The 25398-nt window shown below is 43.7% G+C and overlaps 1 pseudogene; it reads left to right on the top strand.

The window, feature by feature from the left end:
* Nucleotides 1–3704: 3704 nt before the first annotated feature.
* LOC103112372 (large ribosomal subunit protein eL27-like) lies at nucleotides 3705–4108 on the top strand (annotated as a pseudogene).
* The last annotated feature ends 21290 nt before the right edge of the window (nucleotides 4109–25398 follow it).

Consider the following 25398-nt stretch of genomic DNA (forward strand, 5'->3'; position numbering starts at 1 on the left):
TTTTTTTTATTCTTCCTTTTGTCCCTGTCATGGCTACTGACCTCCCTGATATAAACTTCTGGCACTGTGAAAACAAGTCAGTTTTCACCACCCCTGAAGCTGAGGTTGCTAGACACACCCTTTGTCTCAGTACACAAAGAGTACATTCAGTGAGATGATTTTCTTTTTTCTCTTTCTTTTTTTCCCCCTTTATTGGGGGATGAATGTTTTACGTTTGACAGTAAATACAATAGTTTGTACATTCCTAACATTTCTCAGTTTTCCACATAACAATACAACCCCCACTAGGTCCTCTGTCAACCTTTTCCAAGACCTGTACTCTCCCCCACCCACCCCAGAAGTCTTTTACTTTGGTGCAATACACCAAGAGATGATTTTCTTTATTGCAATTAAATAACTTTACCAAGTAACTTTTCATCTGCATACTATTTTTCTTCTTTCTCTCTCTTTCTTTCTCTTTCCCTCCTCTTTCTTCTCCTCCTTTCTCCTCCTCCTCCTCCTCTTCCTCCTCCTTCTCTCTCCTCCCTCCTTCTCTTCTCTCTTCCTCCCCCTCTCCTTCCTCCCCCTCTTCCTCCTTCTCCTCCTTCAGTATTACCACCAGGATTATTGCTGGGGCTGGGTGCCTGAATGACAAATCCACCACTCTCAATGTTCTTTTTTTTTTTTCCATTTTAGTTTATAGGGCAGGGAGAAATTGGGAAAGGAGCAGGGGATAGAGAGGGAGCAAGAAAGAAACAGACACTTGTAGACCCTGCAGGTAGGGAGTGGGGGGCTTGAACATGTGCATGGTAATGTGCATGCTCAACCAGGTGTACTAACGCCTGGCCCTGCATATCCTCTTTCTTTTTTTTTTTTTTTAATATTTTATTTTATTTATTTATTCCCTTTTGTTGCCCTTGTTGTTTTATTGTTGTAGTTATTATTGTTGTTGTCGTCATTGTTGGATAGGACAGAGAGAAATGGAGAGAGGAGGGGAAGACAGAGAGGAGGAGAGAAAGATAGACACCTGCAGACCTGCTTCACCGCCTGTGAAGCGACTCCCCTGCAGGTGGTGAGCCGGGTTCGAACCGGGATCCTTATGCCGGTCCTTGTGCTTTGCGCCACCTGCGCTTAACCCGCTGCACTACAGCCCGACTCCCGCATATCCTCTTTCTAATAATAAAAGAAAAGGTATTTCTGTGAAGCAGTATTCTAGTAAGGCAGAATGGAGAGAGTCAGTCAGTAACCCTCCCAAAGCAAAAATGCCATAGGAGGCAATAAGTAGAGCACACAATATTACCATGCGTGAGGATTTGAGTTTAAACTCCAAGTCCCCACCTGCAGGAGGGAAGGTTCATGAGTGGAGAGGCAATGTTGTAGGTGTAATCCTTTATCTCTACCCTTCCCCCCCCCTTCTTTCTCCTTGTCTCTGTGAAGGGAAACAAACAAACAAACAAACAAAAAACACCTGGAGTAGGAGAATTGTACTGGCAGCAAGGAAAAAAAAAAAAAAGACTGAGTAATTGAGTTCAAACGTTCAAAAGGAGAACAGATGGAGTTTTATGGGGGAAGGAATATTGACACTTGACCTGACCCAGTGCTTCCAGGTGTTGGCCTGTGCCTGGGGCAGTTGGGAGGGAGTGGGAATCAATCAAAGGAACTGTAACTTGTCAAGATAAGAAAAAAATGGCTGGGTAATTTAATATGTCACACTAAAAAAATAAATCCATTCCATTAAAAAATATATTTTCACTTCTTTTTCCAAAATGACACAATCGCCATATGGCTATCCTCCCTCAGTTCCCATGTGCATTCTCAGATCCCAGATGTCATCTCTGATAATATTTCCCACTAAAAGGGAAAGGAGAAATTAGGAAGTGTCTGGAACATCTTCTAGTCATTGCTAGTAGACAGGGATACTTTCCAGGAGGTCTGAGACAGTGCTGATAGTACAAGGGCCCACCTTGAAGGGTCGCCCATGGTTGAAGTAACACTCTGAGCACCAAAAGGGTAGGTTCCAGGAAGATACACAGTAGTTATTCAAAAAAACTTTCATGCCTGAGACTCCAAAGTCCCAAGTTCAGTCCCCAGCACCACCATAAGCCAGAGCTGAGTAGTGCTCTGATTAAAAAAAAAAGGGGGGGTGGGGTTAATGAGTACAGTTGATTGAAATTATCTGAGGAAATTGTGAAAATGCACAATGTGTAATAATTCTAAAGAGAAAGGATAAATGGTAGAGTTGAATTTTGTAAAAGAATGGTATGGGAGGCTCTATTCTGAATGTTCTTTGTGTACATATGTACACATACTTATACATGTTTAAACATGAATGATTTTTTGTTCTATTCAATAAATGTTAATAAAGCAAGTATATATCCTTATGTATAAAAATATTGAATGGGGTAGTCAGGCAGTAGCACAGTGGGTTAAGCACAAGTGCAAGGACCAGCATAGGGTCCTGGTTCGAGCCCCCGGCTCCCCACCTGCAGGGGAGTCGCTTCACAGGCGGTGAAGCAGGTCTGCAGGTGTCTATCTTTCTCTCCCCCTTTCTGTCTTCCCCTCCTCTCTCTATTTCTCTCTGTCCTATCTAACAAAGATGACATCAATAACAACAACAATAACAATACCTACAAAACAATAAAAACAAGGGCAACAAAAGGGAAAATAAATAAATAAAAATTAAAAATATATATTAAATGTAGAAATGATGGAGGGGAGCAGGAGGCAACCTAATGGTTTTTCAAAAGACTTTCATGCCTGAGGCTCCGAGGTTTTGGGTTCAATTCCTAGCACCACCATCAGCCAGAGCTGAACAGTTCTCTAGTCTCTCTCTCTCTCTCTGAATCTTTTATTAAAACAAAATATTAAAAAATAAAAAAGGAATTTATGGTGAAGCCAAGTAAAGCTAGAGAAAGCAGAACAGGACTGGTTGACCAAATTGAGAGACCTCAGAATCCCAGGAGGAAAGTCTGAAATTGGCTAACCTTGGTGGTCACATAACATCCATTTGTAATGAGGACAGTGGTGGGTTCCAAGATAGCAAAGGAGCTATATGTCTCAAAGTTGACCTTGGTAAACTTCCCAGACTCAGTCCTTGGAAGAAACCCCAAGGCAATGGTCATAAAGACACACCCTAAGGATTCCTGGCCAAGTTAAAGTGCCATGATGGCCAGACACAGAGTCATAAATATGAGATTCTTCTCTCCAGAAAACTGAGATTTACTTCCATTTCAAGGAATTAAAAATCAATTTCAGATGCTGGGGAGATAGCATAATGGTTATGCAAAATGTTTTCATACTTGAGTCTCTGAGGTCCCAGGTTCAATCCTCAGCCCCACTATAAATTAGAGCTGAGCAGTACTCTAGGCTCAATCTCTCTCTCTCTCTTTCTCTCTCTCAAACAAATCCAAGTTCTGATACTTCTGTAGACAGTTTTAGTAGAAGGCAAATAATCAGTTTTATATTAACTATGCTATTTGAAGTGCTTTAATTTCTTTTTTTTTAATAATTTATTTCTTTATTGGGGAATTAATGTTTTACATTCAACAGTAAATACAATAGTTTGTACATGCATAACATTCCCCAGATTCCCATTTAACAATACAACCCCCACTATGTCATTCATCATCTTTCATGGACCTGTATTCTCCCCACTAATTTCTTAAAGTATTGGAAGCACTTAAGAAAGGCTGATACGGTTGTAGGCCCTAGTGGCTGCTGTCAAAATGGGCAAGTTTATGAAACCCGGAAGGTGGTGCTGGTTTTGGCCTGATGCTACTCTGGACGCAAAGCCGTCATCGTGAAGAACATTGATGATGGCACCTCAGGTCGCCCATACAGCCATGCTCTGGTGACTGGGATTGACCGTTATCCACACAAAGTGACAGCTGCCATGGGTGAGAAGAAAATCACCAAGAGGTCAAAGATCAAGTCTTTTGTGAAAGTTTATAATTACAATCACCTTATGCCCACGAGGTACTCTGTGGGTATCCCCTTGGACAAAACTGTTGTCAACAAGGATGTCTTTCGAGATCCTGCCCTTAAACGCAATGCACGTTGAAAGGCAAAAGTCAAGTTTGAGGAAAGGTACAAGGCTGGCAAGAACAAATGGTTCTTCCAGAAACTATGATTTTAGATGTTTTGTTTCAGTCATTAAAAGTTAAAAAAAAAAAAAGGCTGTTACAATGGATTTGTCATTTTAGGACATGATTTCAAATATGATGAATATTTAAGAGACTAAATTTTGAGGCTGGTGAGATAGCATAATGGTTATACAAAATATTTTCAAGCCTGAGGCTCTAAGGTCCCAGATTCAGCCCCCAGTGCAACTATAAGCCAGAATTGAGCAATGGTCTGGTCTGTCTGGTATCTCTATTTATATTTCTGTATCTCTCTCATTAGGCACACACGTTACAGTGAGCAAGGACCTTGGTTCAAGCCACTGGTCCCCACCTGCAGGGGGAAAGCTTCATGACTGGTGAAGCAGGGCTGCAGGTGTCTCTGTCTCTTTCCCTATGTCCACCCCCTCTCACTTTCTCTGTCTCTATCCAATAATAAATAAATAAAATATTTTAATTTTATTAGTGATTTAATATTGATTTATGCTGTTTTCGCCGGGCTGGCTTCACGGGCGGGTAACAGACAACCAGGGACTCATGGTTGAGCTGTAGGCAGTATCTCTTTATTCATACAGAATGCAGCACAATCTAAGCCCAGCTAAGCTAAACTCAAGGGACCGTAAAACTCACAATGCTGTCTTTATATATACTTGCCAAGTAGGGTGGAAACAGGATGTGACATAGAGAGGGTGGAGAGAAAAGTGACTGGTGAAAATCAGAGTGTGACAAGGAGAGGATCAGAGTGTGACAAGGAGAGGATCAGGGTGTGATAAGGAGAGGGGGTGGAGCAGACCAGAATTCTATCACTGAACCACTAATGCCCTGGAGGGAGGGTGGTGCTTGTTAACAGCGGTTATGTAAATAGAATGAAGTGGTTATGTAAATAGAATAATGTTAAGCAGGGGGGATTTAAACCAAATGAAACAGAAGGGGTCTCATGCATACCAACAGATTTACAAAATTACATGTCAACAGGGGTATAATTCCATACAATTTCCACCAGAGTTCTGAATCCCCAGTCCCTCCATTGCAAACCACAGCAGTTCTCCTAAGGTTGCAGATATGGGTTAACTATTGTCTCTACAACTATCTGTTTACATTTGTATATAACTGCCGCCCCTTTTTTGTCTAGGTCCAGTCTTCTCTTCCTCTCCAAGCCACACATAACCCTATTACTACATCCAAATATGCCTCTTCTTTTCCTCTTTTCTCTCTGGGTCCTGATGGAGCTGGAGTTCAGAGCCCTCTTATCCTCTTCCTCCTTTCACTTCTCCCCCACTGGGAGTATGGATCAGAATTGTTTTGGGGGTGCAGAAGATAGGAGTTCTGGCTTCTATGATTGCTTCTCTGCTGGACATGAGAGTGAGGAGGTCGATCCATATCCCTAAATAAATAAAAGATTTTTTAAAGATAAAGAAAAAATAAGCAAACAATTAAAAAAAAAAAAGACTAAACTTTGTCTTTTTGTCTTTTTGACTAAACCAGTGGGAAAATTAGTGGGGAATTTTAACTTGTAAGTCTGTGAGTTCTTGATCTAAACTCCTGCATAGTATGTGAATAGGTGGAGAAGTATGGCTTATAGAATGGGGATAGAATGTTAACTGTTTGCTTAAAAAAAAAAAAAAGCTGGAACATTGGTGAATGAAGTATAGAAATAGCAGTTCTCCGTCTTCAAAGGCCCTCAAACATTATGGAACTATGTTGAGTACAAGCTTGGGCCCCACACTTGAGTGAGGTCCCTTTTGGCTGAGCCTCCAGCAGCAGGGTGGAATGAGGGGCTCACCTCCATCCCAACCAGAGCATCCCTGCCTCTGCCAGAGGAAGCACCTGCAGAGGGGGCTCAGTCCCAGTGGGTGTTGGGTTTCCCATGCCCAAAAGTGTGAATCTGAACCTGTGCAGCGAATAGAATGAACCCAACACAAAGGCAAGTTAAATCTATCAGCCCAACAGGGGAGAAACAAACTTCCACACCATGACAGTCCTGGTATGTTCATTTGCATGAACCAGTAAGTTTTCTTAGGGGCTAAAATTCATTTGCCCTCAATCTTTAGGAGTGTGTTACTTGACACAGTTTACTGAGAACTTAGAAAGATCTAGAAAGCTCACTAGGGAAAGCAGCAGAGGAATTTGATAGTGTGATCCTGAGAATAAGACTCCAAGGAAACTTTTTCAAATCCTGTGATGATGAGTATCTGGGTGATGAATGTCTGCTCATACAGATGAGAAGAAGTTGTCTAATAACTGAAGTCCAACAAAGGGACTGACTCTTTCAACAAAGGTAAACTCCACAACACATAAAAAGAAGATGATTGCCTGACACATGTTGGCACAGGATTCCATCACTGGGTAGGAAGTGTTAGTCTCAGATGACTCTTCTGAATCTAATAGTCAACAGAAAGGAAGAGAAGAAACTGTCACTAGGGGAAATCACCAGTGGAAGTGCCACAAAACTCATTGGGGCCCTGATGTTGGTGTTCATTCTTTGAATCAGTTTTGGTCCATAGCCTAATGCTGCAGAACAAGAGGTCAGAGGTATCTCTAAGCACCTCCCTCTCCTGTACCATGGCTTGTTTACAAGGGCATTCTGTAATGGGTTTGGAATGTTGAGTGTGCAAAACTACTTCCACTGATTTGACCAAGATGGGAGTGAAATAAAGAAGAAGTCATAGAAGCTGGGTGGGGATGAAGGATTTTGGTTTGATTGTGGAAATGATTAATGTCAGTTCGGGCTTGATATTCTATAGTTGATCAGTGACACAGGCATCAATGGACACCTAGTGTGAGTTGCCTGGAGACTGAGATGGGAATGGGACAGTTTAAGCTTTCCATAATGTGGCAGGTTGCTTATCTTCTCCATTACTTCTCTATACCATTCATTATACTGCTGTCACTTGGACATTCTTTGGATTCCTCAAATACACCTCACTCATTCCCAGCTTACAGCCTTTTATTCTTCCATTTCTCCAGAAAGTTCTACTTCACTGTCATTATTATGATGATTTCAGGGGTTATTTGGGTTATTAGTTCAAATGGCTACTCCATGGTGAGGTTTTTCTTGTCTACAACAGGTGACAGTGCTTGTGCCAAAATAGAGTCAATCCTCTCCATCCTGTTATCTACTTGATTGTCTTCCTGGAAACCATCACTGTTGGAAATGGTCTTGCTTATTTATTTACCTTTGCTTGGAGTCTTTCCTCTCCCCAGAGGCATAAGCTCTGTTAGCACAGGAACCTGATTTGCGTTGTCCATCCCACATCCTCAGCTCTGAGCGTAATGCCAGCCATGGGTTACAAAGGGCACCAGTGTTTGTTGAGTGAATTAATTACTAGATAAACAGATTCTTTACTACTGTAATCATGGGGAAATCTACCCCCCCATATAAGTCAATATAATTTTATTATAATGTAACAACATATACTATATTAATTTTCCAACATAATGTAATAAAATATGTTTTTTTGTACTATGTGTGCTTAACCCAATGTATCACTGCCTGGCCCCCATAATAGTTTTTTTAAGATAGCCAGTGAATGAGTATGACTTGGAGAGAGTCTGTTGTTGAAACATCTTTTCCTTGGTAGAACAAGTGGCCTTGTACTTGGATCAGTGTCCTGAGGAGACCCAGGAGGAGGGGAACACCAGGCTTTATCCAGAGTCCCTTTCACTCTGAGCACATCTAAGAGTGAGCCCATCTTACTTCTGAAATGAGTCCTGGCTCAGTCACAGCCAGTCCACAGGAACCTCTCAGCCTTCTCGACCCCTGGTCTTTTCTTTATGAAAAAAGCCCAGCAAATGTTGAGAGGAATCTCAACTCTGAAACACAGCTGTTGCTTTTCCTCTTGGTATAGACAAGTCACCACTTGCAACCTTGCCCAGAGCCCACACTTGCTGGAGGAGGAAAACTTTGAAAGTGCTGGGGTGTATCTCCATAGCTGGGGTGTATCTCCATAGCTGGGCTTGGGCCACCTTCCCAAGGACTGTGCCCCAGGGGAATTTTCAGAACTTTGGCAGAAAGAGGCTGGTAATTACTTCAGTGAAAGAAGAGGTGAAGAGTCCTCCCTGGAATGCCATCTTGAAGGCTTTTTTGTCTGGAGTTAGACAAAATCCTGGGACTCCTTCAGCAGGTTGGCCCACACAGACAGAGCTGGCCTCTTGGGGACCTCTGAGTGCAGGGGATAAGGAATCTGGCTTTTGACAAGGAATTTAAGGTTTCCTTACAAGGATTCCTCTCAGTTCTCAGGAGTCCTCTGAGGATGGGTTTGCCAAATCACAGATGCCTGGACCCAGTAAGAGGACTTGATTTCTTTCACAAGCACAGCCAGAGCATAAGCATCTGTAGCAAGCTCCCTAGAAGATGTCAATTTGTAGCCACAGTTCCAGTCCCACTCTCAGGAAAGGCCTGCATTTGGCTCTGTCTGTATTCAGGATGTCTTCTTGCAACATTCCCCATCTGTCCATCCATCTACTCTCTCCCCACCCAGGTTTCAGGAATCTCCAAGGCACACCCTCCACCCAGGGAGAGCCTGCTTTTCCCTTCCTACTCTGCCAGTGGGAGGGCAGATTTGGCCCTTTCAAAACAAACACTGCTCTCCCCCACTCCCAACCCCATGTGACCCTTTCCACAGAGTCACTTTGCTCCATGTCAAAGGCAAAGGGAAGGGGTTGGGAGGGTAACATAGTGGTGATGCAAAAAGACTATTGCATGCCTGAGGCTCTGAGATCCCTGGCACTACCGTAAGAACTGAGCAGTGCTTTGGTTTAAAAAAATTAAACTAAATTAAATTGGTAAAGGGAAAGATGAAGAGACCATACTGATAGTCCAACTCCACTGCACACTTTGTAATGCATCCAACAACCTTTTCGCATCATCTTCTCAGTGGCGCTGATGTCACTCCAGCTCTCTCCCCTGAGCTGTCCCACTGAGCATGAGTGGTCAGAGTCCACATTCACCAAATGTCACGGGTCTGTAAGCCCAGGCCAGTGCCTTCCCAGATGGGCACAAGGCTGCCTGCTCATGCCCAAGCTATCAGAGTAAACCAGGCAGTTTGGTCCCTGACCTTCAGAGGCAGGGAAACTGAGGTACACAGCACCGATGCCACTGACCTATGTCAGTTTGGGGAGTCAGTGGTAGGGCAGGAAGCACCCACAAGGGCTTTCCATCACAAAATGTCTGTGGACTCCGTTCCCAGGAGACAAACCCACACACACTTCCCTGGTAAATAGGAGGGATTTCCAGGGCCTTTTCTTGTCACCCTAAAGAAGGTGCCTGGCCAGGAAGTGTGGGAGGAGACCTGGGACACTAGCCAATTGGGCCGACAAGCTCCAGCCTTGCTTGGGCCCTGAGTGACGGGAAGAAGTCAGCACATTCTACTTCAGCGTCTCCACCTGGGCCTCCTACTAAGCAGAATGGGAGCCAGGCGAGAAGGTCATCAGGAGAGCAGAAGAGGTGAGAGAGAAAGGACTGATAACAGCAACACAGTGGGAGCACCTGGTAGAGTTCCTGGGGACAAGAGACCTAAGTCCCCATGCTGGCCATGGGACACCTGAGAAACAGTGGTTCTCAACCTTGGTGACACGACTTGGTAACCCTACTTAACTGGCCTCAAAGATGGCAGGGAGCCAGGTGCTGGCATATCCTCTATAATGCACATGTTACCATGCACAAAGACCCAGGTTCCAACCCCTGGTCCCCACCTGCAGGGGGGAAGTTTCACAAGCATTGGAGCTGTGAAGCAGGTATTTTTCTTTCTCCTTCTCTGTCTCTCCCTTCTCTCTCATTTCTTTCTGTCCTATCAAAGCAGTAAGAGAAAGAAAGGAAAACAAAAAGCCTTCAAGGAATGGTGTATTCATCATTCAGGCACCAAGCCCCAGTAATAAGTCTGGTGGCAATTAAAAGGAGGAGGAGGAGAAGAAGAAGAACAACTACAACAGCAACATATAGATGGCAGCTTGTGGTATAGTGGCTAAAGTGATGGACTCGCTGCCATAAAAATGCAGATGCCAGGAGTTGGGCGGTAGCGCAGCAGGTTAAGCGCAGGTGGCACAAAACGCACAGACTGGCATAAGGGTCCCGGTTCAAGCCCCGGCTCCCCACCTGCAGATGAGTCCCTTCACAGGCGGTGAAGCAGGTCTGCAGGTGTCTGTCTTTCTCTCCCCCTTTCTGTCTTCCCCCCTCTTTCCATTTTTCTTTGTCCTATCCAACAACAACGGCATCAATAACAACAACAATAATAACTACAACAATAAAACAACAAGGGCAACAAAAGGGAATAAGTAAATGAAAAAAAACTTTAAAAAAATTTTTTAATGCAGATGAGGGGGTCGGGCGGTGGCGCAGTGGGTTAAGCGCACATGGCGCAAAGCGCAAGGACTGGCCTAAGGATCCCAGTTCGAGCCCCCCGGCTCCCCACCTGCAGGGGCATCGCTTCACAGGCGGTGAAGCAGGTCTGCAGGTGTCTGTCTTTCTCTCCCCCTCTCTGTCTTCCCCTCCTCTCTCCATTTCTCTCTGTCCTAGCCAACAACGAACAACATCAACAATGGTAATAATAATAACCACAACGAGGCTACGGCAACAAGGGCAACAAAAGGGGGAAAAATGGCCTCCAGGAGCGGTGGATTCATGGTGCAGGCACCGAGCCCAGCAATAACCCTGGAGGAAAAAAAAAATGCAGATGCCTAGATCTGATAAAAGCCAAATCTCCTTCCTCTTTTTCTTCCTCCTCCTCCTTCTGTATAGCCTGAAAATCAGGCTTTGCCAAAGTTTCCTTGAGAATTCTTTTATTTTCTATTTATTTTATGTATTCAGTTTTGGATAGAAACACAAGGAAGTTGAGAAGAAAGAGGGAGATAGAGAGGAGAAAGAAAGAAAGATACCTGTAGCACTGCTTTACCCATGTGGAACTTCCCCCTTTGCAAATGGGGACCAGGGCCTTGAACCTGGGTATTTATGCGTTGTAACATGTTCGCTCTACTAGGTGCACCACCATCTGGTCCCCCTCCTTTCAGAATTCTAAGCCACCGCTAAAGCTGAAATCCAGTTCTCAGGAGGAAAGGGCCTGCTCCATCTCATGTGGGGTTCTTTGCTTCAAAAGACAGCAAACCCCCTTTCCAGCCTATTCTCTGCCTCCAAGTCAGGAGGACAGTTGTAGTCTCAGCTGTCAGGTTTTCTGGGAGGCTCTCCTCCCTGGCATCCTAGGCTTCTGCTAGTCTCCATATCTCAGACCCTCCAAGGCCCTTACAGCTTCCCTTAGTATATGGCACTCAGAGAAAAGTTTAACATCACCACTACAGTGAATGTGAGTTTATTTAATAATAATAAATAATAAATACATATGCCTTTTGTGGTCAGGCAGTGACGCACCCAGTAGAGTGCACACATTGCCATATACAAAAATCTGGGTTTGGGTCCCTGGTCCCCACCTGTAGGGGGAAGACTTTGCAAGTGGTGGAGCAATACTGCAGATGTCTCCCCTTCTCTTTCTTCTCTCCCTGTGTATCTCTCTCTGTCTCTCACCTTCTATCAAAAGGATAGGAAAGAAGGAAGGAAGGAAGGAAGGAAGGAAGGAAGGAAGGAAGGAAAAAAGGAAGGAAGGAAGGAAGGAAGGAAGGAAGGAAGGAAGGAAGGAAGGAAGGAAGGAAGAAAAACCATGACTTACCTCCAGGAGTGGTAAAGCCAGTGATAACCTTGGTGGCAAAAAAAGAAAGAAAAAAAAATTAATGTTTTCCTTCTAGTCATGATAAAGTAATTGGTACCAAGCTTGCCCTTTCACTATAAAAATTGAGAGCATTGGGGGAAATGTATGAAACAGTTCTTTGCACCCCTTTCCCATATTAGGAAACTACTCTCTTCCCTGATCCAGCTTTCTGGTCCTTTTCCCAACCATGACATCATCTCCCCAGATAATAATTAGGATCCACCTGCATATCAGATTTCAGGCTCAGGCAAACAAAACAAAACAAAACAAAGCAAAACAAAACAAACAAAAAAAAAACCCCACTAGTATAGCTACAGGCCCTTTGAAATATAACTAAAATATGCCTACTAGCTATCTACAAAATGGAGGATCCCCCCACACACACTTCATCTGCACTATTCCAGCCTTTAGGTCCATGATTGTTCAACAATTTGTTTGGCTTTGTATGTTAACTCTCTTTTCAGACACCAGGTTCCAGATGTTAGCAGAATGCGACCAGACTTCCCTGGACAGACAACCCCACCAATGTGCCTTGGAGCTCCGAATCCCCAGAGCCCTTCCCTACTAGGGAAAGAGAGAGGCAGGCTGGAAGTATGGATCAATACCCATGTTCAGCGGGGAAGCAATTATAAAAGCCAGACCTTCAACCTTCTGCATCCCACAATGACCTTGGGTCCATACTCCCAGAGGGTTAAAGAATAGGAAAGCTATCAGGGGAGGGGATGGGATACAGAGTTCTGGTGGTGGGAATTGTGAGTTGTACCCCTCTTATCCTATGGTTTTGTCAGTGTTTCCTTTTTATAAATAAAAAAAAAAGAAAAGAAACAGCTGTTTGCAACTGGTTGAGTAGCAGTTCAGGACTCTGAATAAAGGGAGTCAGGCAACAAGCAAAGCAAGTCCCGAGGTGACCCTGGCTTTCTGCCAGGAACCCCTTTCCATACGATGGTGCAGAAGAAAAGCCACAAACATGGAGGCCAGGTGGTGGCAAACCCAGTTGAATAAGGAGTTAACATTCACAAGGAGTCAGATTTTAGCACCACCTCCCCATCTGACAGGGGGAAGCTTCACAAGTGGTAAGCATGTCTGCAGTTTTCTCTCCTACTCTCTCCTCTATTTACCCTTCTCTCCTCTCAATTTCTCTCTGTCCTATCAAGTATAACAGAAAAAAAAAAAAAAAGAAAAGAAAACATGGCCACCAGGAGCAGTGGACTCATTGCTGGCACCGAGCCCCAGCAGTCACCTTAGTGGTAATTAAACAAACAAATAAATAAAGGAATAAATACAAATACCAAACAAACAAATAAGAAAAGCCACAAACAGCATAGAGCCACTGAATGGCCAAGTTTATCAGAGAGACCAGAAGCTGGCATTTAGGGGGAGTGTTTAGAGAGGGCCTTCATGCTTGAGAGTCCAAAACTCTATCCACACTGCATTAGATCCCAAATTAAAGGTCACTCTAGAACTTAGACTTTCCTTCACAAAACTTAAATGCTAACCTAAAAAAAAAAAATTCTAAGTTCATTAAGTAGATACAAAAACAAAGAAGTTTAATACTCAAAAGGGAAGTCATTCGCTCAAAAGGCAATGGTGACAATGCCTAACACACAATAAAAATAACTAAATAAATAAAAAGCACAGGGGGGTTGGGTGGTGGCATACCAGGTTAAGCACAGTACAAAGTGCAAGGACCTGTGCAAGGACCCCAGTTGGAGCCCCCAGCTCCCCACTTGCAGGAAGGTAGCTTCACAAGTGGTGAAGCGGGTCTGCAGGTGTCTATCTTTCTCTCTCTCTCTTTTCTTCAAATCTTTATTTATTTGAGCAACACCTATAATATTTATCATTATCATTATCATCATTATCATTATCATCATTATTATTTTGCCTCCAGGGTTATTGCTGGAGCTTGATGCATTCACTACAAATCCACTCTTCCTGGAGGTTCCCCCCCTCTTTGTTGCCATTGTTTTTATTGTTGTTGCTATTATTGTTGTTGTTGCTGCTGTTGGATAGGACAGAGAAAAATCTAGAGAGGAGGAGAGAAAGAGAGACACCTGCAGACCTGCTTCACCACCTGTGAAGCAACCACACCTGCAAATGGAGAGCTGGGGGCCTTGAATCAATCGAGATCCTTACACCAGTCCTTGGGCTTTGTGCCATGTGCGCATAACCCACTGCGATACTGCCCAGCCCCCTATTAAAAAATCTTAATGGTAGACTTGTTACATATAAGTTCTCTTCTTTTTTTTTATTCAACCCACACTAGTTATATATGTCTTCTTTTAAAAGAAGGCTGTCTTTATTCTCAGATGGAAGACCCTGCACATATAAAATCCTAATGAGTCTCTAAAACTGCTATGAGTAATAATAAGGTATAGATCACAGAATACCAAGTCAGTATACAGAAATAAATGTATGTCTATACTTCCCTCCCTATATGTGAACCATTAAAAAGTAATTTATAATGTCATTAATGATCATTATAAATAAATAAGAAAACATTAGATATTAAGAGATAAAACTAACAAAGAAATGTGTGTTTTTAAAATTTTTTAATATTTATTTAATTTAATTTCTTTATTGGGGTATTAATGTTTTATATTTGACAGTAAATATAATAGTTTGTATATGTATAACATTTCTCAGTTTCCCACATAACAATACAACCCCCACTGGGACCTCTGTCATCCTTTTGGGACCTGTACTCTCCCCTCCATCCACCCCAGAGCCTTACTTTGGTGCAATACACCAACTCCAGTTCAGGTTCTACTTGTGTTTTCAATTCTGATCTTGTTTTTCTTTTATTTTTTTTTAATTTTTAAAAAATATTTATTTATTTCTTTTTGTTGCCCTTGTCGTCATTGTTGGATAGGACAGAGAGAAATGGAGAGAGGAGGGTAAAACAGAGAGGGGGAGAGAAAGACAGACACCTGCAGACCTGCTTCACTGCCTGTAAAGCAACTCCCCTGCAGGTGGGGAGCCAGGGGCTCGAACCAGTATCTCATGCCGGTCCTTGCACTTTGCGCCATGTATACTTAACCCGCTGTGCTACTGCCTAACCTCTCCTCAATTTCTTTAAGATAGACACCTGCAGACTTGCTTTACCACCTGTGAAGTGACTCCCCTGCAGGCGGGGAGCCAGGGGCTCGAACCGGGATCCTTACACGGGTCCTTCTGCTTTGCGCCATGTGTGCTTAACCCGCTGCACTACCGCCAGACTCCCATGATCTTGTTTTTCAACTTCTGCTTGAGAGTGAGATCATCCCATATTCATCCTTCTGTTTCTGACTTATTTCACTTAACATGACTTCTTCAAGCTCCATACAAGATCGGCTGAAAACGGTGAAGTCAACGTTTTTAATAGCCGAGTAGTATTCCATTGTGTATATAGACGACAACTTGCTCAGCCACTCATCTGTTGTTGGACACCTGGGTTGCTTCCAGGTTTTGGCTATTAGAAATTGTGCTGCCAAGAACATATGTGTACACAGATCTTTTTGGATGGGTGTGTTGGGTTCCTTAGGATATATCCCCAGGAGAGGAATTGCAGGATCATAGGGTAGGTCCATTTCTAGCCTTCTGAGAGTTCTCCAGACTGCTCTCCACAGAGGTTGAACCGGTTGACATTCCCACCAGCAGTGCAGGAGGGTTCCTTTGACCCCACACCCTCTCCAGCATTTGCTGCTGTTACCTTTTCTGATATATGACATTCTCACAGGAGTGAAGTGGTATCTTATTGTTGTCTTTATTTACATTTCTCTGACAAAGACTTGCAGCATTTTTTCATGTGTTTCTTGACTTTAGGAACTCTTCTGTGGTGTATATTCTATGTCCTCTCCCCATTTTTGGATGGGGTTATTTGTTTTCTTGTTGTTGAGTTTGGCAAGCTCTTTATACATTTTGGTTATTAAACTCTTGTCTGATGTATGGCATGAAAAGATCTTCTCCCATTCTGTGAGGGGTCTCTTGGTTTGCGTAGTGGTTTCTTTTGCTGTGCAGAAGCTTTTTTTTTTTCAAATTAAAAAAAAAATTTATTTATTTATTTTCCCTTTTGTTGCCCCCTTGTAGTTGTAGTTACTATTGTTGTTGTTATTGATGTTGTTGTTGCTAGGTACAACAGAGAGAAATGGAGAGAGGAGGGGAAGACAGAGAGGGGGAGAGAAAGATAGACACCTGCAGACCTGCTTCACCACCTGTGAAGTGACTCCCCTGCAGGTGGGAGGGGCCAGGGGCTCAGACTGGGATCCTTATGCCAGTCCTTGCACTGTGCAGAAGCTTTTTAGTTTGATGTAGTCCCATAGGTTTATGCTTGCCTTAGTCTTCTTTGTAATTGGATTCGTTTCATTGAAGATGTCTTTAAAATATGTGGAGGGTCTGGGTGGTGGCGTACCTGGTTGATCTACATGTTACAATGCATAAGGACCCAGGTTCGAGTCCCCAGTCCCCACATGCAGGGGGAAAGCTTCGGTGGTGAAGCGATGCTGCAGGTGTCTCTCTGTCTCTTACCCTCTCTATTCCTCCCTTCCCTCTTGATTTCTGACTATCTCTATCCAATAAATAAATAAATAAATATAATTTTTTAAAAAAAGAAAATTTATGCGGAAAAGAGTTCTGCCAATATTTTCCTCTAAGTATCTGATAGTTTCTGGTCTAACATCCAAGTCCTTAATCCACTTGGAATTTACTTATATGCTTGGTGAAATAAAGTGGTTCAGTTTCATTCTTCTGCATGTTTCAACCCAATTTTTCCAACACCATTTGTTGCAGAGACTCTGCTTTGCCCATTTAATACTCTGGGCACCTTTGTCAAAGATTAGATGTCTATAGGTGTGGGGGCTTACTTCTGGGCTCTCAGTTCTATTCCACTGGTCAGTGTGTCTATTCATGTTCCAGTACCAAGCAGTTTTGATGACAATGGCCCCATAATACAATTCAAGATCTGGGAGTGTGATGCCTCCAGTTCTGTTATCTCTTCTCAAGATTATTTTGGCAATTCTAGGTCTTTTCTGGCTCCAGATAAACATTGGTAGTATTTTTTCTATTCTCCTAAAAAATGTGTTTGGGATCTTGATGGGGATAGCATTAAATTTGTATATGGCTCTAGGTAGTATATTCATTTTGATTATGTTAATTTCTCCAACGCATGAACATGGGATATCTTTCCACTTCTTTGTGTCTTTTTCAATTTCCTTGAGTAGTGACTCATAATTTTCAGTATACAAGTCTTTCACTTCTTTGGTTAGGTTTATTCCTAGATATTTTATTGGTTTTGTTGCTATAGTAAAAGGAATTGACTTCTGGATTTCAACTTCTTCTAACTTAGTGTTTGCATAGAGGAATGCCACTGACTTTTGAATGTTACTTTTGTAGCCTGACACCTTACTGTATTGCCTGATGATTTCCAAAAGCTTCTTGCTGGATTCCTTGGGTTTTTCTATGTATACTATCATGTCTTCTGCAAATAGGGAGAGTTTGACTTCTTCTCTTCCAATCTGTATGCCTTTAATTCCTTGCCCCTGCCTGATTGCTATGGGAAGAACTTCCAACACTATGTTGAATAGTAATGGTGATAGTGGGCAGCCCAGTCTAGTACCTGATCTGAGGGGAAATGCTTCCAGTTTTTCACCATTGAGTATGATGCTGGCTGTAGGTTTGCTACATATAGACTTCACTGTCTTCAGGAATTTTCCATCTATTCCCATTTCCTGTAGTGTTTTGATCATAAAGGGATGTTGTATTTTCTCTGCATCTTTTGATATGACCATGTGGTTTTTGGTCTTGCTTTTATTGATGTGTTGGATTACACTGATTGATTTACGTATATTAAACCAACGTTTCATCCCTGGGATAAACCCCACTTGGTCATGATAGAAGCCGGAAGGGAGTATTCCAGTGTCTTCAATCTTCTGGAAGACTTTTGAAAGTAAAGGTATTAGTTCTTCTTTGAAGGTTTTGTAGAATTCATTTGTAAAACTATCTGGTCCAGGATTTTTATTCTTGGAAAGGTTTTTGATAACTGTTTCAATTTCATTAGCTGTGATGGGCCTGTTCATGTTATCTAGTTCTTCTTTACTTAAAAGTTCATCTTTCAATGCTCTTTGCTGATGCTGTCTTTGTGTCCTAACATATGGTCTATCCTTGAGAATGACCCATGTGGACTTGAATAGAATGTGTATTCCAGTTTCTTGGGATGAAAAACTCTAAAAATGTTCAATAGTTCTAGTTTATCTATCTCCTCATTTAGCTCCCTCATTTCTTTATTGATTTTCTGCCTGGATGCTCTGTGATGTTGAGAGAGTGGGTTATTGAAGTCCCTTACTATTAACAGACTGTGTTCCTGTTAATATATTGCTGTAGCTCTTTCAGTAGATGTTTGATATATGTAGATGGCTTCTCATTAGGTGCATAGATGTTAATAATTGTTAAGTCCTTTTGGTTGACTGATCCTCTGAGCATTAAGTAATTTCCATACCTATCTTTTTAAATTTTATTTATTTTAAAGTCTATTGTGTCAGATATGAGAATAGCTGTTCCTGCCCTTTTTTGTGGGCCATTGGCTTTTATAATAGTTTTCCATCCTTTCCCTTTGAGTCTGTGTTTGTCTTGTTGACTAAGGTGGATTTCCTGTAGACAGCATATTGTTGGATTGTTTTTTCTGATCCATCTTCCTACTCTGTGCCTTTCAATAGGTGAATTCAGGCCATTGACATTTATTGATATCTTGGATTGGAGATTTTTTTATTCCATTCTTGTACATTTTTAGAGTGTTCTGATATATGGCCTATTTATGGTGGTCTGACTGTTTATAGGAGACCTTTGAGAACTTATTTCAGGACAGGCTTGGTGATAGTTGATTCTTTCAACTGTTGCTTGTCTGAGAAGGTTTTTATGCCTCCATCTAGTCTGAATGACAGTCTAGCAGGATACAATAGTCTTGGTTGAAAGCCTTTCTCATTGAGCACTCAATAGATATCTTGCCATTCTGTTCTATTCTGTAGTGTTCGTGAGATAAGTCTGCTGCTAATCTTATGGGTTTTCACTCTGTAGGTGACTCTTTGTTTTTCTCTTGCAGCCTTCAGGATCCTTTCTTTATCTTTATTCCTTTCCATTCTAAATATGATGTGTCTTGGTGTCTTTAAGTCTGGGTTCTGTAATTGCTTCCCTGCTTAACATGGGCATTGACTGGTCGATCCACACTCCCAGCCTGCCTACTAGGGAAAGAAAGATGCAAGCAAAGAGACTTTCACAGCCCCACTTGCTAGGCCACCAAGGTACAGATCTTCTCCTGAGTTTCCTCATTAGTTCTCTGTCCCCTGTTGCTCCAGCCTCTGAGGGCAGTAGCAATGGAGACTCACAGTTGCATTTGGTGAGTCTTAGTGGAGTCCTCTCCTCCCTTCAGCAGTCTTTTTGTTGGCAAAGCAAACTGGACGTGATGCCTCAACTGGTAAACTGCCAAACTGTTACCATCCGCTCAATCTTAGGCTCCTCCCTGTCCACCAGCCACACGTGTTTGTACTCATTGGTGGTTTGGTGGGCTCCTGAAGTTGTTCTAGTCCTGCCTTGTTGCAGTCCTAGATGGTCTCCTTTAGTATTCCTAGTTGACCCGGGAGGGGAGAGTGAGAAGAGAGAGACAAAGCTGCTGCTGCACCATAGGCCCCTTTAATTTTTTTAAATATATTTAAAAATATATTTAAATATATTTTTTTAATTCAGTGTTGTTCAAGGTAGTCTTTCTTTTCTTTTCTTTTCTTTTCTTTTGTTTTCTTTCTTTCTTTCTTTTTTGTCTCCAGGGTTATTGCTGGGGCTCAATGACTGCACTGAGAATCTTGCTTCTGGAGACTATTTTTTCCCCTTTTGTTGCCCTTGTTGTGTATCATTGTTGTTGTTATTGCCGTAATTGTTGTTGGATAGGACAGAGAGAAATGGAGAGAGGAGGGGAATTCCAGTGGCTGACCTTCCCCATCGAGACAGACATGCAGCGTTTCATCCCCTGGCATTTCATCCATGGTCATCTGCTTTGAAGTGACACTTCTATCGGACTTACTGGTACACCTCTTGGACACTTTACACAACTTTACAGCAGTTACCCTTACGCTGCTGGGTTTCTCAAAGACCGACCGCAGCAGTCCATGGACTTTGCAGCCAGAGCCTTGGGACTCTATAGAGCATGACCACGCCCCCTCACCTGCAGGCCCTGTCCCCAGAGTCAGGAAACACCCCCTCCTTACTTGGTCCTATCCACAGAGGCAGGAAACGCCCTTTGAGTCATGAAACGCCCCTAGAGGCAAGAGATGCCCATAGAGGCAGGAAATGCCCTTTGAGGCAATAGATGCCCCCCAGAGGCAAGAAATGCCCTTTCGCCTGCTAGGCACTGCCCTTTGAGGCAGGGAATGCCCCCTCAGGCCTCCCCTTGGCATCACACTGGTTCTTGCTGCTCTCTTACTTGTTCCTCCATGTCTTGTGCCAGTTCTTTTGAAAATGCCTGTACGATATAGGTTTCTGTTCACCCCACACTCCTGATACTATGGCCATTAGTTAAAAAGAAAGGGAGAAATGTTGGTCTGCTTCTAAATTCTGCTTCTAAGACCCCTTCTGTTGCACTGCTTGCTGCTGTGGTCTATTTATATAATCATTGTTTTCATTGGTTTAATCCCCACTGGTTCGAGCGCTTTTTCCTTCTCCCCTCCCCCATCCTACGTACTTCCTTTTCTTAACACTTCCGCCTTAGAAGATATATATAGGACAGGATTGTGATTAGAGATAGATTAAACTGCATCCCTGCTCGTCAATAAAGATTGAACTGCATCTCAGCCATGAGTCCCTGGTCATCTCTCTTTCGCCTGCGAAGCTAGCCTGGCAACTGGCGCCCTGAACTGGGACCAGCACACTGGGAGCTGTAGATTTGTAGAGCCTGAACCAAGCCCCAGTGATAATCCTGGTGGTAATTAAATAAATATGATCTAAACAAATGGAAGCTTAGTACATGAACCAGACTCACATGGTTGAGTGCACATGTTACAATGTACAAGGACCTACTAGGTTTAAGCTTGCAGTCCCCACCTGGAGGTGGGGAAGCTTCATGAGCAGTGAAGCAGGGCTGCAGATGTCTCTCTATCCCTCTCTCTTTCTCTTTCTCTCTATCTCCTTCTTCCCTCTTGATTTCTCTGTCTCTTTCCAATAGACAATAATATTATTAGAACAGAAAAAATGCCATGTATTTTTTTAAAAAAATTTTATTATTATTTTTTGCCCACCACTTGTGCTTGAGTGATTCTCCTATTCCTCAATGACTTTCTTATTTGTCACCAGGGTTATAGCTGGTGCTCAGTGCCTACACAACAAATCCACCTCTCTGGTGGCCATTTTTTTCTTTTCTTTTTTTTTTTTAATTATTTATTTTCCCTCTTGTTGCCCTTGTTTTTTTTACTGTTGTTGTAGTTATTATTTTTGATGTTGTTGTTGGATAGGACAGAGAGAAATGGAGAGAGGAGGGGAAGACACAGAGGGGGAGAGAAAGACAGACACCTGCAGACCTGCTTCACCTCCTGTGAAGCTACTCCCCTGCAAGTGGGGAGCTGGGGGCTTGAACCGGGATCCTTATGCTGGTCCTTGCGCTTTGCTTTATGCCACATGTGCTTAACCCGCTGTGCTACCACCCAACCCCCTTATTTTTACTTTTTTATTTGATAAAACAAAGAGAAATGGGGGGTGCAGATAAAGAAGAGGGACAGAGAGACACGGGCAGACCTGCTTCACCACTTGTGAAGCTTCCTCCTTACAGGTGGGGATGAAGAGCTTGAACCCAAATCCGTACACTAGGTAATATGTGTGCTCAACCTGGTGCACCATCATCTAGACCCCCAGACAGTTTTTCTTTTTCCTTTTGAACACAAAGTGGCGAAACTGCAGCACTGCCCTACCATTCATGCAGCTTCTCCCTCATAGAGCTGGGGACTTACACCCCACTCCTCCTGCGTGGCAGTGCGTGCATGCACCCTACCAGCTGAGCTACCTCCCAGCCCCCATCCTAGTATTTTCATTTCTAACCATTTCTTTTGTATGCTTCTTTTTTTTTTTTTTTCCTCCTCCAGGGTTATTGCTGGGCTCGGTGCCTGCACCATGAATCCATCGCTCCTGGAGGCCATTTTGTTTTTTCCCCTTTTGTTGCCCTTGTTGTAGCTTCGTTGTGGTTATTATTATTGCCCTTGTTGACGCAATTCGTTGTTGGATAGGACAGAGAGAAATGGAGAGAGGAGGGGGAAGACAGAGAAGGGGAGAGAAAGATAGACACCTGCAGACCTGCTTCACCGCCTGTGAAGCAACTCCCCTGCAGGTGGGGAGCCGGGGGCTTGAACCAGGATCCTTACGCCGGTCCCTGCGCTTTGTGCCACATGTGCTTAACCCACTGCGCCACCGCCCGACCCCCTGTATGCTTCTTTTTTAAAAAAAAAATTTTTTTTAATCTTTATTTATTTATTTTCAAGAGAGACAGAGGGAACTTGTGAGGTAAGGGGGGAATAGAGTGGGAGAGAGACAGAGAGAGACCTGCAGACCTGCTTCACCACTCCTAAAGCTTTTCCCCTGAAAGTGGGGACCAGGGTCTTGAACATGGATCCTTCTGCACTGTAATGAGTGTGCTTAACCAGGTGCGCCACCGTTGGCCCACACCCATCACCAAAGTCCTGTATCCCCACCCTTCCACCTCCCAAAGATAACTACCAGAGTTCTCACAAGTCTTAGAAACAGTTTTGAGGGGCTGGGTGGTAGCAGGTTAAGTGCATGTGGTGCAAAGCACAGGACCAGCATAAGGATCCCGGTTTGAGCCCCCAGCTCCCCACCTGCAGGGGGGTCGCCTCATGAGCGATGAAGCAGCTCTGCAGGTATCTGTCTTTCTCTCCCCGTCTCTGTCTTGATTTTTCTCTGTCCTATACAAGAATGACAGCAATAACAATACGCAAGAAGAGCAACAAAAGGGGAAAGAAAAAAAAAAAACAATTTTGCTTTTTTTTTTTTTTGCAGGTTCATGTGAATCAAATCTCTAGGTTCTACATCTGGTAGTTGTCAAAGAGAGTTCTTCTAATGCCCAAGAGGATGCAGTCCCAAGTGCCTCCTCCCCTTTGTTAGAGGTAGCTTGGGTCTCTCCCAACTCTACATGCCCCCTCCCCATATACACCCACTTCCCCATCCTAAGTGCACGCCAATAAGCCCCACAGCCCTAATATCCAGTGCTCATCTGCCCCTGGGCCAAGTGCTTAGTGCTCAGTACTCAAAAGCCCCAGTATTTCTGTACCAGCCTGTCACACTACAGGATGACAAGGACAAAAAGCATCAGGTCAGTTCAGTTCAGGCAATGCTGACAAATGAGTTAAAGGAAGAAATTATAGTTTCTTTTGCCATTCCAGGTCACTGGTGAAAACAGGTGGCTCAGGCTGGCCTTACTGTTCTCTTCCTTCAATTCTTGGAGTTATTTCCCCAGCCAGCTTGCCAGAGAGAGAGACAGAGAGACAGAGAGAGACCTATTGCATTGCAGGGCAAGGTTTGAGAGGCAGTTAATAAACAATGATGAAATCCCTGTGCTTAGCCCACATTTAAGCGGGAAGAAAGAAAGCCTTCTTCCACCTGCATGAAGCCCTTTTCACAGTGACTAGCACCTGCCCACCTGTCATCTCCCTAGTCTCTAATTGGTCTTTAGGAGCCAGACCATTTGCCACCTTACACCTGCACCATGCAGGTGGCTCTCTTGGCTTCAAAAGCACCTGGCTTACTCTTCTTCACTGTCCAGAGTCAGTGTGGGTACGTCTTGAATCAAGGAATGGCTGGGGAGAAAGATGATAGGACCAATTACCCAAGGGCCAAACAGATTCCAGCCATCGTGGGGTCACAGAGACCTCTTGATGGATGGCGGCGGGGGGTGAGGGTTAGACAACAGCTTTTGGGACAGAGCCATGCCACATGCAACTTTGCCTCTACCTCACCCCACCCCTTTGCTTTCTTCCATTTTTCTTTTCAAAGTACAACTCAGCTCTGGCTTAGGGGGTACCAAAAACTGAACCTGGGATCTCCGAGCCTCATTCATGAGGCTCGTTGCATAACCATTATGCTATCTCCCCCAGCCTTGCTTTCTCCCTGAAAGATTTGTTCAATATCTATTACTGAGAAAGAGAAGAGAGTGGGGGAGCAGCTTTGAGGCGGGGTGCCTGATTGATGTTACCATGTTCGAGGATCCAGATTCAAGCCCCCTTCTTCTTCACCTACAGAAGCTTTACGAGTGATGAAGCAGAGCTGCCGGTGTCTCTCTTTCTCTCTCCCTCTCTTTCTCCCCATTTCCCTCTTAATATCTCTCTGTTCTATTAAATTAGTAATAATAAGTAAATAAATATTTTTGTAAAAGAAGAGAGCAAGAAAGGGAACCAGATCATCCTACTGCCACTTGTGATGCCGGGGATCTAAGTCGGGACCTCAGGCTTGAGAGTCCAAAGCTGTTGTAGCCACTGTGCCACGTCCCTGGCCACCCCTGTACCTGCTCCATTTTCACATAGTCCCTCTTACTAAACCCACATAGTTCCTGCAACCCTCTTCTCACCTCTCTTGGTAGGCAGGGATATTGTTTGGTGGTAAGCTGGGTATGCGTTCTGGTTTCCTGCTCTGTTCTTTTACCTGGAAGGTGGCCAGCTGGCAGACCCTGCACTCTCCAGCCAGAGCAGTGGCTCTGCCACATTTAAAGAGTTCTGCCAGCACCCTCAGACCTCCACCCTCACTCCTGGTCAACCTGCTCTTATCCGCTGCACTCAGTGAATGTCATATCTCTTTGCCTCCAAGAGTAGCAGGTGGTGCATGGACTCAGCTATAGATACAGCCTCTTTTTCTCCCCTCACCCCACTCTCTCTCTCTCTGTCTTGAAGAGTTTTTGCTGCACCAGATCGACTTTTCAGATGAAAATAAAAAGACAGAGATAGAAAGACAGAGGGGAAAGGGAAAGGACATCACAGCACCAAAGCTTCCTCTGGTGGGGTAGGGGCCAGGCTCGAACTAGGGTCGTGAGCATGGCAAAGCAGGTGCACTATTCAAGTGAGACAGCTTAAGGAAATTAGCCGACCTCTTCAAGTGTGTTCTGACCTCCCAGGCCCAAGACATTGTTTCTCTTCATGCCCCTCCTCTGTGCCTACAATCCCTTCTGTGATCCTTTCAAATTTCTGCTTTTGTGAATGTATAAAACAAAACAAAAAAATTTTTTTTCATTTTATTTTTGCACCAGAGTTATCACTGGAACTCAGAGCATACATGACTCCACCATTCCTAACAGCCTTTTCCCACCCCCTTTTTTTTTTCTTTCTTTTTGATAGAGGGTGATAGATGGGGCAGAGGGTAGAAGCAAGATAGAGAGAAAGAGAGATACCACAGCACCATTCCACCACTCTTAAAGCTTCTCCCCTGCAGGTGGGAACTGGGGGCTTGGGCGCTGGTCATTGCACATTGTATAGTAATGTGTGCTCTCCACCAGGTACTTTGCCATTCAGCCCTAGCAGTTCCATTTCCTTTAAGACTGGTCAGGTCAAGGGCAGACCACACAAATCCTACTACACTGGCACTTGGGGGCACCTAACAAATCT

The sequence above is a fragment of the Erinaceus europaeus genome, chromosome 1 (assembly GCF_950295315.1).
Source record: "Erinaceus europaeus chromosome 1, mEriEur2.1, whole genome shotgun sequence".
Lineage (NCBI taxonomy): Eukaryota > Metazoa > Chordata > Mammalia > Eulipotyphla > Erinaceidae > Erinaceus > Erinaceus europaeus.